Source organism: Pipistrellus kuhlii, unplaced genomic scaffold (genome assembly GCF_014108245.1).
Source record: "Pipistrellus kuhlii isolate mPipKuh1 unplaced genomic scaffold, mPipKuh1.p scaffold_m20_p_3, whole genome shotgun sequence".
In the NCBI taxonomy this organism is placed as follows: domain Eukaryota; kingdom Metazoa; phylum Chordata; class Mammalia; order Chiroptera; family Vespertilionidae; genus Pipistrellus; species Pipistrellus kuhlii.
Genome location: NW_023425529.1, coordinates 117111132 through 117126403, shown reverse-complemented (window position 1 = coordinate 117126403; position 15272 = coordinate 117111132).

The following is a 15272-nucleotide window of genomic DNA, read 5'->3' as shown; positions in this document are numbered from 1 at the left end:
TATATATATATATATATAAAAGCCAAGTGACTGGAACAGCAGAATGATCATACCAGCCAGAATGACTGATGATTATGATGTGCACTGCAGAAGCCAACCAGCCTGATCTAGGCCTAAATTGCCCCACTTCCACCCCCAACCAGCCCAATACCCAGATTAGGGGTGGGGCCATCCTGCCAATTACCTGCAGCCCCTCCCCTCAGCTGGCCTATCCCTGATCAGCCCCACAATCCTGATCAAGGGCAGGGCTGGCTGGCAACCATCCACAGCCCCTCCCCACCACCAGCCCGGATCGATGGGCTCCCATCAGGGTGGGCTGGCTGGACCCAATCCTTGCATGAATTCATGCACTGGCCCTCTAGTGATTATAGAATAGATTTTGGAGAAGCTTCATAGCAGGCCGACCATAGGCAAGTAAGCCATTAGCTCTCTTTCTTTTACTATTTGGCCAGGAGGTATTTATTTTACTTTAGCTTCTAAGTAATTTGTTTGTATAGATATTCCTAAGAGTTTAATTTTTATTATGAAATGTAACTGTTAGCATTTTGAAAGTTCTCCTCTGTTTATTTATGCTTTGAATGTGAATTCAAAAATGTCTGAAGTTTATGCTAGCAACATCTGGCTATCTTTTAATTTGCATTTATTTGCCACATGTTTGTCCCTCCTTTTAATTGTCAATCTTTGTAAATTTCATATTAAAAGGTTTGTCTCTTCATTGCAGCATAAATTTGGAATTTTTTCTATGACCTCAATTATTTTTTCATAGAAATTAACATTATTTTTTACTATATTTGTTTAAGAGAGTTTTTAGTAAATATCACTTTGGGATCAAGTTTCTTTGATTGTGGGTATATGTGAATTTTCTGACATTTAGAAATGCATGCATTCATATTATAGTGGTTACCTTTTAAAAATTTATCTTCATCTAATACACTTAGTCTGATCATTCTTTTTATAATATCTGTTATTGTTAAGCAATGAGCAATTATTAAATTAAAGAATTTTCTGTTTTTCCACTACTCACTTTCCAATTTACTCATTAAATATACACTGAGTGGCTAGATTATTATGATCTCTGACTGCTTACTAATCTGGCCACTCAATATATATCCTATATAATAAAAGGCTAATATGCAAATTGTTCCCCTGACCAGGAATTCAACCAGCAAGCAGGCCAGGCAACTGCCCATGTCCCTACCCCCTGGCCAGGCAGGCTGGACCCCACCCATGCACAAATTCATGCACTGGACCTCTAATATATATACTGAATGGCAGATTATTATGCATTTAGAGTTTATAATAATCTGGCCACTCAGTATATGTCTATATATTTCAAATGAGAGTCACATTTTTTATACCTCAACTTATTCCCAGAGGAACTACCATATATAACCACCTGACATTATATGTCTGATAGATTTATCTATTTTGAAACATTATTTATTTTTCCAGACAAATATTTTCCTCTTATCAATTCTTTATTCTTTTAATGGAAATACTAACATTAGTATAATTATTTGAATATTGACTTTAACCTCTGCCTACTCTCTTATATTTAGTTATCAAATTTTTATTCTTCCTGCAAAATATCATTTGCCCATCATTTAAGTTCCATTTGCATTACTGTCAACAGAGATTAGGGCCCTGTTAACTATCACTTATTAGTATTTTCATTGCTAAATAATTTTACAATATTTCTCCTTGACTTTATTCATTCCTACACTCCAATGTGACATAAATTATACTAATGCACACTCTGTCTAAAGTGTTTATTTGATTCTCATCAAACGTTAGAAATATTTTAAACTTTTTAACTTCATATTTAAAATTCTTTGTTTCCATCACTACCTAGTCTTTGTCTTCTCTTAACTCACATCCTCTACATATAACTTATCTCCTCTTAAAATAGACTACTACTTATTTCTCAAACATAACAGACTGTTTTCCAGATCTTTATATTTGGTTCTAGTATTCTTAATGTCTGGTTTACATCCCATTATCTTCTTCAGATATATTTCACGGGTCTGATGTCATAGGTCTGGCTCAAGTTCTAACTTTGCTGTGAATTTTTGTCAGTAATATCAGAATCAATATTCACTATTTTAATGCTTCTTTTTAACAATACATATTGTTCTTGTTCCTTATGAAAGGGATCATGTTTAGTAAGTTCCTGGCACAAAATAAGGACTCAATAAATGTTTTGAATTGAATAATGTTTTATATTAGAATTATTTCTGCACATATTTAAACTCCTTTGCATATTTAAAGTCCTTGATGCTCTTGAGTATGTCATATTCATACTCATGTCTCATTTTACTCAATAATTCATGGCATAAATACATAGATGAATAATTCATTATCTTAGCTGGCTTTTTCCCCCCACTTCTGTCCATTATCTAGAGGAATTTACCAACTTGAGTATGTTTCAATTTAGCCTATCCGGAATCCTTCATTCAAAAGTGTTGATTCCAAACACAAGTCAACCATTAGTTAGATGTTTGGTTGTTTTGTATCATAATTTGCTCAATATAAATATATATTAACTAACATAGTTTGCAAAATTAAAGCAATCCAATAATTGAATAAAAAGAAAGGATTTTCTGGAATATTTTAAAAATGTATTTGTATTGTATATATTTATCCTTATTAAAGACTAGTCCTAGTATTTTGGTGCGGGTGTGTGTGTGTGTGTGTGTGTGTGTGTGTGTGTATGTGTTTAATATAGATAATTAAGCATTTGAAAAAATGCATTAATTTCCATTATATATTGATACCTTTTATATCATAATTTATTAAAGGCCAAAGGATATAAATTTTCCACATATAAGTAATTTTAGATTTATTAAGTAAATCTGAAGCATCATAGGATATTCCTAATTTTCTAAATGTAGGTGTATAAGCAAATCATCATTCAAACATTTATTTTAATAAGCCAAATGTTTCAAACATTCATAAAAAGTTTAGCTTTCATTAAAGTTTTCTATTAATTACTAAGGTCTGATATTTTAACCATTAAAATCCTATCAAATAAAAGAGTAATATGCAGATTGACCATCACTCTAACACACAAGATGGCTTCCCCCATGTGGTCAAAGATCCTGCCATCATGTGGACACAAGATGGCCACCACAAGATGCCAGCAGGGGAGGGCAGTTGGGAGGGACCAGGCCTGCAAGGGAAGGCAGTTAGGGATGACAACCCAGCAGAGGAGGGAAGTTGTGGGCGACCGGGCCTACAGGGAAGGGCAGTTGGGAGGGACTCAGGCCTGCAAGGGAGGGCAATTTGGGGGGCCAAGGCCAAAAAAGGAGGGCAGTTAGGGTAAACAGGCTGGCAGGGGAGCAGTTAAGCATCAATCAGGCTGGCAGGAGAGTGATTAGGGGGTTAATAGGCTGGCAGGTAGAAGCTGTTAAGGGCAATCAGGAAGGAAGGTAAGGAGCAGTTGGGAGCTAGCAGTCCTGGGGGATGTCTGAATGCCTGTTTAGGCCTGATCAACCCCTAACCACTTTCCTGTTAGCATGATTGATGCTTAAGTGCCCCCTTACCATGCTGTTCCCCAATTGGAGACTGTGCAGGCTGGGCTGAGGGACAACCCCGATGCACAAATTTCATGACCAGGCCTCTAGTCTTCATATAATTTTAAATGTCCTTTGAATTCTGACAAAAAGCTACCTCATTAAATCAAGTTATTGTATATAATAAAATCTCCTAACTAATCTTTAAATAGCTACAGGAAAGTGATCCATTTGTATTTATTTATTTATTTATTTATTTATTTATTTATTTATTTATTTATAATCTTTATTGTTGGAAAGTATTTTTCCGCCATTGACTTCTCCCACTCAGCCCCTGGCTGGCACTCCACACCTTCACCATCTATATCAGTTCATTGGCCGATCTCTTCTCCACCCACTCTCCCCTTCCCTGTTTTCTCTATGAGGTTTGACAGTCTGCTCAATGCTTCTATATCTCTGGGTCTATTTAAAAAAAATTTTTTTTAATTATGCTAAAGGAATAAAATACATCTCATTTGGAGATTAACAAGAAACCTTTACAGAATATTAAAATATTCATTTTAAATCACCACTTTCAAGTAAACATTTATATAAACAACTAAGGTTTTCTGTCATGCCATGAAGGTCAAAACTTTCAAGTCTCCAGAAAAATAATAAAGTTTTAGGATTAAGAATCACCTTCAATCCTTAAAATGATTTTCCTTCTTCTAAAAACAAATGCCACTCATAGACACAGACAACAGTATGGCAATTACTAGAGGGGAAGGGAGTGGGAGAGGATAAAGATGGGAATAAATCTTGATTAAATATGAGGTGGTGGGAGATTTGACTTTGAGTACTGGGCACATGGTCCTATATACAAATTTTTTAAATTAGTACTCTACACCTGTAACCTATTTATTCATGCTGACGAATGTCACCCCAATACATTTAAAAAATAATTTTTAAAAAAGAGATAAATATGAAGATAAATTAAAATGAGATGACTTGGGGTGATGAACACACACTACAATATACAGATGATGTATTATAGAATTGTACAACTGAAACCTGTCTGATTTTATTAACTAATGTCATCCCAATAAATTAAGTAAAAAAAAAAAAAATCACTGCTCTAGAATTTTTATTTTCAAGTTATAATAAACTATGCTTTAAATTAATTATGTTATTGAAATCTGTTGGACAAAAAAGTTTATCTTAGGAAGATAAAATTGAATAAAAATAGATTAGTGTTTATCTATACATATAACAACCTATAGTTTGAACAACTTTTATTAGTAAACCAATGTGCACAATTCAATTTAGTGTTAGTTACCAAGCAAACCTTCCTAGTAATTAAGCACCCAATTCATGAATATATATGAATATCATCACTGTGCCATTGCAGAATAAATAAGACACTCTGTACTGTTTATATGCCTAAGTAACTAATTTTTCAATCATAATAGAACTTTCATCTTATATTGTTTTAATGATTAATTTTTACATATCAAATTTGTAATATTGCTACTATTCTTTTATTAAAATAAATGAAATGGAATATATTGGATTTATATTCTCTAAATGTAATATTATTGTGAAGTGATAAAAATATTATTTATAATAATTTGTTTAAATTTATGAATCAATTTTATGTGAAAAGAATTTAATTAGGAAGCAATTGTTTTTATAAGTAGTGAAATATTGTTCTTTGATTTTCTAAATCTTTCTTATTTCCTATTTATTGATGGCCATACTTGACTAAAACTTTGCAAACAAGATAATGACTCTTTATTTTAATATCTATAGTTATTGATTTCAGAGAGAAAAGGAGAGGGAGAGAGAGATAGAAACATCAATGATGAGAAAGAATTGTTGATCATCTGCTTCCTGCACGCAAGGGATAAAGCCTGCAACCCCACTGGGGATAAAGCCTGCACCCCAAGCATGTGCCCTTGGCCTGAATCAAACCCAGGACCCTTTAGTTCACAGGACTACACACTATCCACTGAGCCAAACCCATTATTATCCAATAAAATAAAAGGCCAGTGACCATAACGATGTAATGACCTGAAAGACCAGTCAATCAATCGCTATGCGGTGCATTGACCACCTTTCATTCCCTCCCCGCATCCCAGAAGCTCTGATCACTGGATGGCCAATATGAACTATGGGGAACCAGGTTCTGAGTGGAAGTGGGGCAGGAATGGGGACTGGCGAGCGGGTAGAAGGCAGACATCTTGGTCCCTATCCCCAGCCTGAAGGCTTTGACAGATTGCCAGATGGCTAATGGGGAACTGGGGTGGGTGTCAGCAGCCAAGCGGAATTGGGGACTGACAAACAGGTAAAAGTTGACCCCGATAGCAGGCTAGACCTAGAAACCCTGACCTGTGCATGATTTCTTGTGCTGAGCCTGTAGTTTATTATATCAGATTCCTTCAGACTTCATGCATCAGCCTGAGATAGGATAAACTCTTCATATATTAGTTAATTTGTAGCTTTGATTTCAGTTAAATACAAGGTTTTGAGATTAATCCACTGTTTCCATTGACTTATTCTTTTGAACATTAGTAATAATAGAATCTCAACTTTTGCTTTAAAATATATTCTGAATTTATTCAACGTATGTCCAGGGTGCCTAGCAAAGGCAACAAATTAATTCCAAAATATTTGTAATTATTTTTAAAATATAAGAGAACCAACATGTATACATTGGTGTCCAAATTGAATTATTTTCCAATGAATACATTTTAACTGAATATTTCTATTCCCTTTAAAGAGTTATAAATTTGGTATTTCTACAAAACACCAACTTTTTTTTTAACTTTTGTATTATTGATTATAATAGTTAATGAATAGCTCTCTCTTATATGCATAATGCTATCATAAATTACTAGAGTTATTTACAGTTATTATTATATGAGAAGTCTAATAAACAAAATTCATGTGAGGGATTTGGCCCCACCACTGCAGGGTCTGCCTCGGCCCCTGCTCACCATGGTGGCCGTCTGTGCCTCAGACTCTGTCCACCATAGCAAATATGGCCCTCTGTGTTGGCCACACTGTCCCCACTTGAGCTTCATCTGGAAGGAAGGACATCCAGAAGGATGTCTGGTCTAATTAGCATATTATGCGTTTATTATTGTAGATAAAATATCACCATAGTTCCCAAACTATCATAAGGATTATTTAACAATAAATTTTAATATTGTAGATATAACAGTCACAGCATATGATGTCTAATACTCTTAAGTGTTCTGATTCTCTTGATAAACAATTATTATTTTGAATTAGTTGAACTAACTCATGTTTTGTAAATAATATTTAATTTAATTCCAATCCTATATAATAAAAACCCAGAGACCAAAATGGCAGAATGACTAGAATGACCAGAGACTAGAATTACCTTAGCTTCTTGGCCCCACCCTCCAGCGGGGACCCCCACCCCAATTGGGGGTGTCTCCAGCCTACAAACTGCCTGCGGCCCCTTACCCCAGCCAGCCCTGCACTTCAGCAGGGGTTCCCACCTTGACCTGGGACCCCCATCAGGGTAGGCCATCCAGCTCCTACCCATGCACTGGGCTTCCATCCTTAATAATAAAAGAATACTATGCAAATTGACCCTGATAGTGGAACAACCAGAATAACCCTCAAACAGTCACTATGAGGCAACTAACCACGTCTTGGTCCCTTTCCCCAGCTGGCAGGCTTTGATCACCTGATGGCGAACAGGGAACTGAGGGTGGGTGGCGGGGGATGTGGATGGCACCAGGCCAAGGCCCCTTCCCCTCTGATTGCCTCACACACAGAGGCCAACATGTAGTGGGGGCAGGGCTGGAGAGTAAGTGGAATGGCCGACCTCTCCATCCCTTCCCCTGGCCATCAGGCTCTGATTGCCTAATGTCTAACAGGGAACTGGGGGTGGGGGTGGGGCAGGGCTGGCTGTGGGCAGCCAGAGAAGGTGACCCCAATTGCAAGCCAGGCCTAGGAACCATATCTGCACACAAATTTGTGCACTAGGCCTCTAGTAAAAGTATAATAAAGCAGATATTATTATTTTACAGATGAGATAACCTGATGCCAAAAAAGAACATACTAGCCTAAGGGAACATAGATAATAATTAACAGAACACAAATTTTCCTTTTGTTGGTGATAAAACCTGGTGCTTTGAACCTCAATATTCATCCTAGAGACAATCCAAAACAGTTATGCAAATGCTACTGAGAAAGCATGTCTCTATTGGAGAAAACTTTTATTCTTCTATATACCAAGTTTTTAAACCTACCCATTTTCCCAACTAACAAATATAGAGGCATTTAACAAAACTTATGTTTATCAATATTCAAAGCAATTTCAAATTCCTAATGTCAATTTTATCTACCCCTCTAATAGCTAGGTATCTTTTAATGGAAGCTCTTTCAGACATTAATAAAGCCTTACTCTAAGATATGTTGAATCTCAAGCCAAAATAACACATCAATCCAAAATTATTATGAAAAATGTAATACATTTAAAATAATGAATTAAATAAGCATATGATCTCTCAAACATTATTTCAAAAATTACTTTTATGTGAATTCACTTGTCATAAACTTATTGTGAAATAGAAAAATGCTATTTATATTTTGAGTAAATCAATGGATGTTGATGCATTCACATATGTTTCTTTAAAAAATATTGAAGTACACTTCCAGGAAATTCACATGTGTGATTACTTTAAATGCAATGACTATTCATAAACTGAATAAACCTGAGAAAAAGAGAATCCTGATAAAAATATTCACTATCACTACCAGATAAACCCTTTCCCCTCTGATGCTCTTTAACAGCAATAACACTACATAATTACAAAAGTATATGTTATATTTACATAACTTTATAAATAGGAGACACACTCTTTTGTGTCTGGGACTGTTATTCAATATTATGTATGCCACCTTTATCCATTGCCATGCAGTGGAGTCAAATACTCTCACATCACTACATCACACACACTTGGTATCACATACAGCATTTTGTGGAGTGGGAAAAGGGAGACTAAATAGCAAAGAAGTAGTAGAGTGCCTGCAATCCCCTTAATTCTGACCATTCCACAGCATTGGTTGGGCAGAGCTTAGATATTTGCACCATGGTTAAGGCTCTAGCTGGAGTGACACAGGGAATATTCTAAGAATGAGAGCAGCCCCATATAGACAGTAGAATATTTATTTCTAAACTAGTGATATAGTAAGGCCATAGGCAACACCTAGTAACTCTCTATTTGACTTTGATTAGTGGGCACATGGTGCAATATACAGAATTTGTAACATAGAAACCTACACCTGAAACCTCTGTGTTCATGTTCACCAATGTCACACCAATAAAGTTAATAAGTAAAACATCAATCAATATATCCCTTGATTCTTGCTCAGAAATAGCATTAGTATGTGGGCCCACCAGTAGCAAATGAAAAGTTCAGTTGGTTTACATCCTTCCTAAGACTTGTTATATCCTGCCATTTTCATTGCTTATTTGGATGACCATGCAGTCTTTGAATTATGATGATGAATAAAATTGATCATACTTTTTTATATTTATTGGCCAACTGGAAGCCTGATGCATAAAGATTCATAGAAGAATGGGCTTTCCTTCCCCTGGCTGCCAGCACCACCTTTGCTCTGGCCATAGCTATCTTTCCGCTATGGCCTGGAGCCACCATTCTGCATTCCCAATCTGCTCAGAGGCCCAGAGTACCAGGGTGGTGTGGAACACCTGTGTCATTGCCATGGCGACAACTTCCTCACCCCCAGCTGCTGGACACCTGTTTATGCGAATTAACCCGCCATCTTTGTTGGGTTAATTTTCATACTTACTCCTGATTGGCTGGTGGGCACCATGAAGGTATGGCCAATTAGCATGTTACTTTTTTATTAGTGTAGATTTGAAGATTCTCTTCTCTTAATTGTTCAATCTTTTTTTCTCACCAATTTTGTATTACTTTTTATAATTATTTTGTTTTTTTATATTACATAAGATTTTATTGGGGTGAGCATATAGGTTACATATGTGGATTACTAATTTACAAAATCTGTATATAGGACTATATGCATCTTTAATAATACATGCTGGTTAAAATCCTTTGTTGAATATCTAATGCAAATATTGTTTTCAATGCTAAGGCTTTTCTTTGCATTTTCTGATGACTTATTATGAACAACATTTTAATATATAATTTTATATAGTTTATATATGTCTGTATGTGTAATTTAAGTTATATGAAACATAAATGATTATGTAACTGGACGTCAAAGGAGTCCTGAGCTTGCCCTGCCTGTCATCACCCAGCCAAAAATCAGAAACAGGGATGGGATTCTATCAATTATAATCAATTTATTATTTATTGTTAGTTTTATCTAAGAAATATGTGTCCTTTCCAAGCAATACAGCTATTCTACATTCTCCTAAATGAAATTCATTCTTTTTATTTATTTTTTTTATTTTTTCTTCTTTTTTTAGTTTGATTGTGTGTAAGGTAATTTATGATGGAATATAATTTTAAAAATTCTCATTTTTTTATATAAATAGCCAAATGATCAGTCACCATATTTAAAAGGCCATATGAAGTTTGTGTTCAAATATCTGAGGGAGCTAGCCCATATTTAAATATTTTCTCTTCGCTCTGCTTGTGACAAAGTCACTGCACACGTCAACCACTGGACATGGATGAGGGTAGGATTTATTTCTTGTTCACCCTAAACTGAAAGTAAAGCCCGTTGGATATCCAGCTAACTATGCTGGTAACATCCTCTTGATATGTTCAGCTTCAATGGGTCCCCATTTTGATTTATGTCTCTATTTGTTTTGCAAGGTTGTCAAAATTATGAATTTGAGGGTATTTACAAATACTGTCAAGACAGAAATTGCCATCTGTGCATTCACTCCTCTATGGGTTCTGTTTTTCCCTTAGTTATTTGGATGGGGAAGTTCTAGTTTTCTTACATTAAGAATATTACAGAAATGTATTATTGTGTAGTGTTTTTATTCATTGCATTGGCAATGAGAGAGTTGGTTTAAAGAGTCTAGCAAGTCCAAGTCCAGAAACAGAAGTTATTCTGTTCACTCTTTTTACCTGGTACTAGAGGCCCAATGCATGAAATTCATGCGCTACTAGGGTCTGTAGTGGCTGCCAAATGTTAGCTGGGTACTCCTTTCTTTCCCCAAGCCTCCTGCTCCTACTGTCATCACCACCGCTACCACTGCCACAGCCACCGCCACTGCCAACACCACCACCACCAGTCAGGCCTCCCTTCTTTCCCTGGCTGGCCCCAACACCTGGTTGAACTCCTGGACAACTCCTAGTCGAAAGGACAATTTGCATACTATGCTTTTATTATATAAGATTATATAGGATACTCACAGCACTTAGCACAGTATCTTTCTACCTTAGGTTTGATAAACACCTTTTGAATAAATACAACAATGTTTATACCCTTGTTGATTCTATTACAAAAAAAATAACCTCTATATTTTGTCATCTCTTTGTATGTGTACAAAAATAACTTAGATGAAAACAGTTGTAGCATGCTTGTTGGTATAAGTGAAAGGTTGCTATCTAAGAGCTAGTATTTAGCTTGCTTATATGAAAACATTATTAGTAAAAATAAACCAGACAGACTTGATTAGAATTTAGTAGTGTGATATGAGTTAACAGGAAAAAGAATTATATTTTTCAGGCAATTTCTCATTTCCCATTAGAAATATTTATATATTGTTACAGAAGATGCAATATATTAAATAGGTGTGTGATAGGTTGGTATTAGTAGCATTTAAGCAATTAAAAGAAAACATTCTTTTTTTGTTGAGCACTAACAATAAAATATAACTAGCCTATTTCATAAAAAATATATTCATATATACATATATAAATATGTTAAGGAACAATATGCTAGAACTAATGTGTAATTATATGAAACAATCATTTTTTAAGATTTTCCTTTAATTATGTTTACTGCTGATAGAGATGAAGACATAAACAAAGGAGAATTAGAAAGCACACATGTATGTTTAGTGTTTACCTATTAACTGAAAAATAAAATCATTTAAGTAAAAATTACTTTCTAATACCCAACAAATGTCTATTAAGTGTAACATAATTCTTATTTGTAGAAAAGAAAGAATTTATATCTTGGGATTAAATATCATAGACACACAATTTGAGGTTGAACCTCAGGTCGAACATCCATTTAACCTCATTATGTAAATAAATATAGACTAAATAAGTTAAATAGCGTAATAAAGTGATAGAGTGTGCAATTACGTTTTGAAAAATGTAGGGTTAGAAACTGCACTTCAAGAAAACTAGAGTGTAGGTTCTAACACAAACTCACAAAATCCACAAGTAATGTTTATGTCAAAATTTAGTGTCCATGATAATACAGAAGCTAACTCCTCATTTCAAAAGAAAAGGAAAATGTTCTTGATTAAATAGTAATCATAGATTATTTCCTAATAAGTAAATTTGCTTATTATGTTAATCCTCTCCTTTAAAGTTCAATAAAAAATAATCCTTACGTGAGCCAAATGTTTGTAGCCAGTCAGCAAATAAACTAGGTCAGATTTTGTTTAACTTTATTTATCTTTCACTAAATGAAAAGATAGCCCTGATGAAAACAGAAAAACTACAGAATCAAACCAAGTCAGGTCTAAACTAATACAGTGGTGTCTCGCATAAAGAACGCCTCGCATAGCGAACACTGCACACAAGGAACTTCATTTCATGATTCATACAACGAACTTCGTTTCACACAACGAAGTCGCCCGAGCTTCCATGATCGCTGCCGATGTATTGCATCCTTCCGCGCAGGCACTGCAGGCAGTCGTTAGTCACTGCGCTTAACTTAAGCACGTATCGCGGCAATCGTTCTTCATTACGAATTAAATCACGCACGTATAACGGCAGTCGTCCTTTTAAGTTAAACTCAATATTTTTTTTATATCATGGCTTCTAAAAAACAGGACAATGCTAAAAGGGAAGCGTCATCTGATAACGAGGAGCAACAATCAAACAATCAACCAATCCCAACTGCTGACATCAAGAACATCCTGGTCAAATGGAAAGCAGTTCAGGAGTTTACCAATGCCCACTATCCGGATTCAGCTGAAGCAAACAGGATCAACGATCTTTACTCCGATACTCTTGTCCGTTATTTCCGGCAGATGTTGGAGAAAAGAGAAAAACAAACGACTTTGGACAGGTTTTTCATGAAACCATCGGCCAAAAAGCAGAAAATGGATGAAGATGTGCAAGATTCAGTAGACTCTACTTAGTCTGTCTTAAAATTAAAAAAATGTGTGTGTTTTTTAAAAAAAATTATGTTTTTAGATGTATCTAAATAAAAATAATAACAAAAAATTTATCTTTTTTTATGTCATCTTAGCATATTTTATGCTACAGAACGAATTATTTTTTTTAACATGTATTGTTATGGGAAAACGCGTTTCACATAACGAACTTTTCGCATAACAAACTTGCTCCTGGAATGAATTAAGTTCGTTGTGTGAGGCACCACTGTATGTAAATGGAAGCCCTCTTTACCTATCTCTAGAATATTTTTAATAAGAAAATTTAAATAATAACAAAGTAGTTCTTTGTGTCTTATAAAAAACAAAGTAACCACTTTATTATATGTGTTCACTCTTTGTATTTAGTCATAAAAGTTAAAGCAATAGGCTGGGAAAACTTTCCAACTTGCTTTTAAAAGCAAAAACAATCTATAATAATAAAAGTGTAATATGCTAATTAGACTGGACAGCCAAACGACCTCAGATGTTCTTCTGAACAAAGCTGTGGTGGCGGGGGAGGGAAGAGGAGGGGGGCCGCCGAGGCCGAGTGGTTATGGGGCAATCAGGCAAGAAGGCGAGTGGTTAGGGATGATCAGGCAGGCAGGTGAATTGTTAGGGGTGATCCAGCAGGCAGGCAGGTGAGCGCTTAGGAGCCAGCAGTCTCGGATTGTGAGAGGTGAATGCTGGGCTGAGGGGGACCCCCTCCCATGCATGAATTTTGTGCACTGGACCTTAGGTTATGAAAATAAAAAATATATATATTGCACCACAAACACACTTTGGTATAGACTTCCCTTTGCAAACTAGATATTGACACATCTCAAGAACATATTTAAATGTTCTGTTGGTCTCCAGTAGAAGAAATTTTGTTGTTGGGCCCTTGTGACAGATGATTTCAAAAAGCATTTTCATTTTCAATTTAGGTTTATTACCCAGAAATAAGAGATTGTGAATCCTTTTTCTCAAAATAGCGATGGATCCTCCAGCACCTGAAGTAATAAAGAGCCTTAATTGAGGTGTGCTATATTATAAGCTGTCAAATTATTATGAAGAATGTACTGTCATCCATTTACTACATAAAGCATATATTTTTATCATCCATTATGATTCAATTATGGTCATTTACATTTCACACCTGAAAGTTATTTATACTTAAAAATACTCCATGATTAGAAATGATATGCAATTAGAGAACTCTGTTCATGACACCTGAGCTAGTTGTTTTCCTTAACACCATTAGAAACATAAGCAATGAGATAACTAGTTCATATTAACCTACTTTTTATGAAAAGATCAATATTTACTTATAATGTGCTCTGAGTCCTTCTATCTAGGTTTCCTGATTATGATTTATTAGATCTCTTAAATATATCATGCCCATTACCTTTCACTATAGGTATTTCTGTGTTTTTTAGAATATACTCAGATTTTTATATTGTGAAGTAACTTTAGAGTTGTGAGTACATGAAGCAGTATATTCTTGTATTGCTACTTATTAATTACTAGAGTCCTGGTACACAAAATTTGTGCAAGAGTAGGTCTTCCTTCCCTCCAGCTGCCAGCAGGCACCTGGGAATCTGACTTCCCTTGAAGTCCTGGTTTTGTCCGGAAGAATGTCCAGTATAATTAGCATATTATTTTTTTATTATTATAGATTTTGTTATTTATTTATTACACTTGTAAAACCACTTTTGCCCACCCCTGTATAATCATTTATACTCTCTATACTAATAAAAGCCTAGGGGCCCTCACGCCCGCACACAATGCCCTCATCTCACCACAAGATGTCAGTCCCACATCATTACAAGATGGCCAATACAAGATAGTCGCCACAAAATGGCCAACAGAGGAGGGCAGATGTAGGTGATCAGGCTAGCATGGGAGGACAGTTGGGGGCGATTGAGCCAGCAGTAGAGAGAAGTTGGGGTGATTGAGCCAGCATGGGAGAGCAGTTGGGGTCATTGGGTCAGCAGTGGAAGGCAGTTGGGGGCAACTGGGCCTGTAGAGAGCAGTTGGGAGCCATCAGGCCAGAGGGGATGAGTTAGATGTTAATCAGGCTGGCAGGGGAGTGGTTAGGGGGTGATTAGGCAGTCAGGCAGGCAAACGGTTAGGAGCCAGTGGTCCTGGATTGTGAGAGAGATGTCCAACTACTGGTTCAATCAGACATCCCCCAAGGGATCCAGATTGGAGAGGGTGCAGGCCGGGCTGAGGGTCACCCCTCCTGTGAATGAATTTCATGCGGGCCTCTAGTTCATATATATATATATGAAGAGATTTAATAAATAAAAGATTTATTATATGGAAGTGACTCAAGCTTTGGCATGTCTCAAGGTCTGCAGGTTAAGTCAGTAAACTGGAGACCTAGGAATGCTATTGGTTTAGTTCCCATCTGAGGCACATGGCCTGACAACCAGGAGACTAATGACATATTCAATTTCAAAGGCTAATAGGCTTGAAAC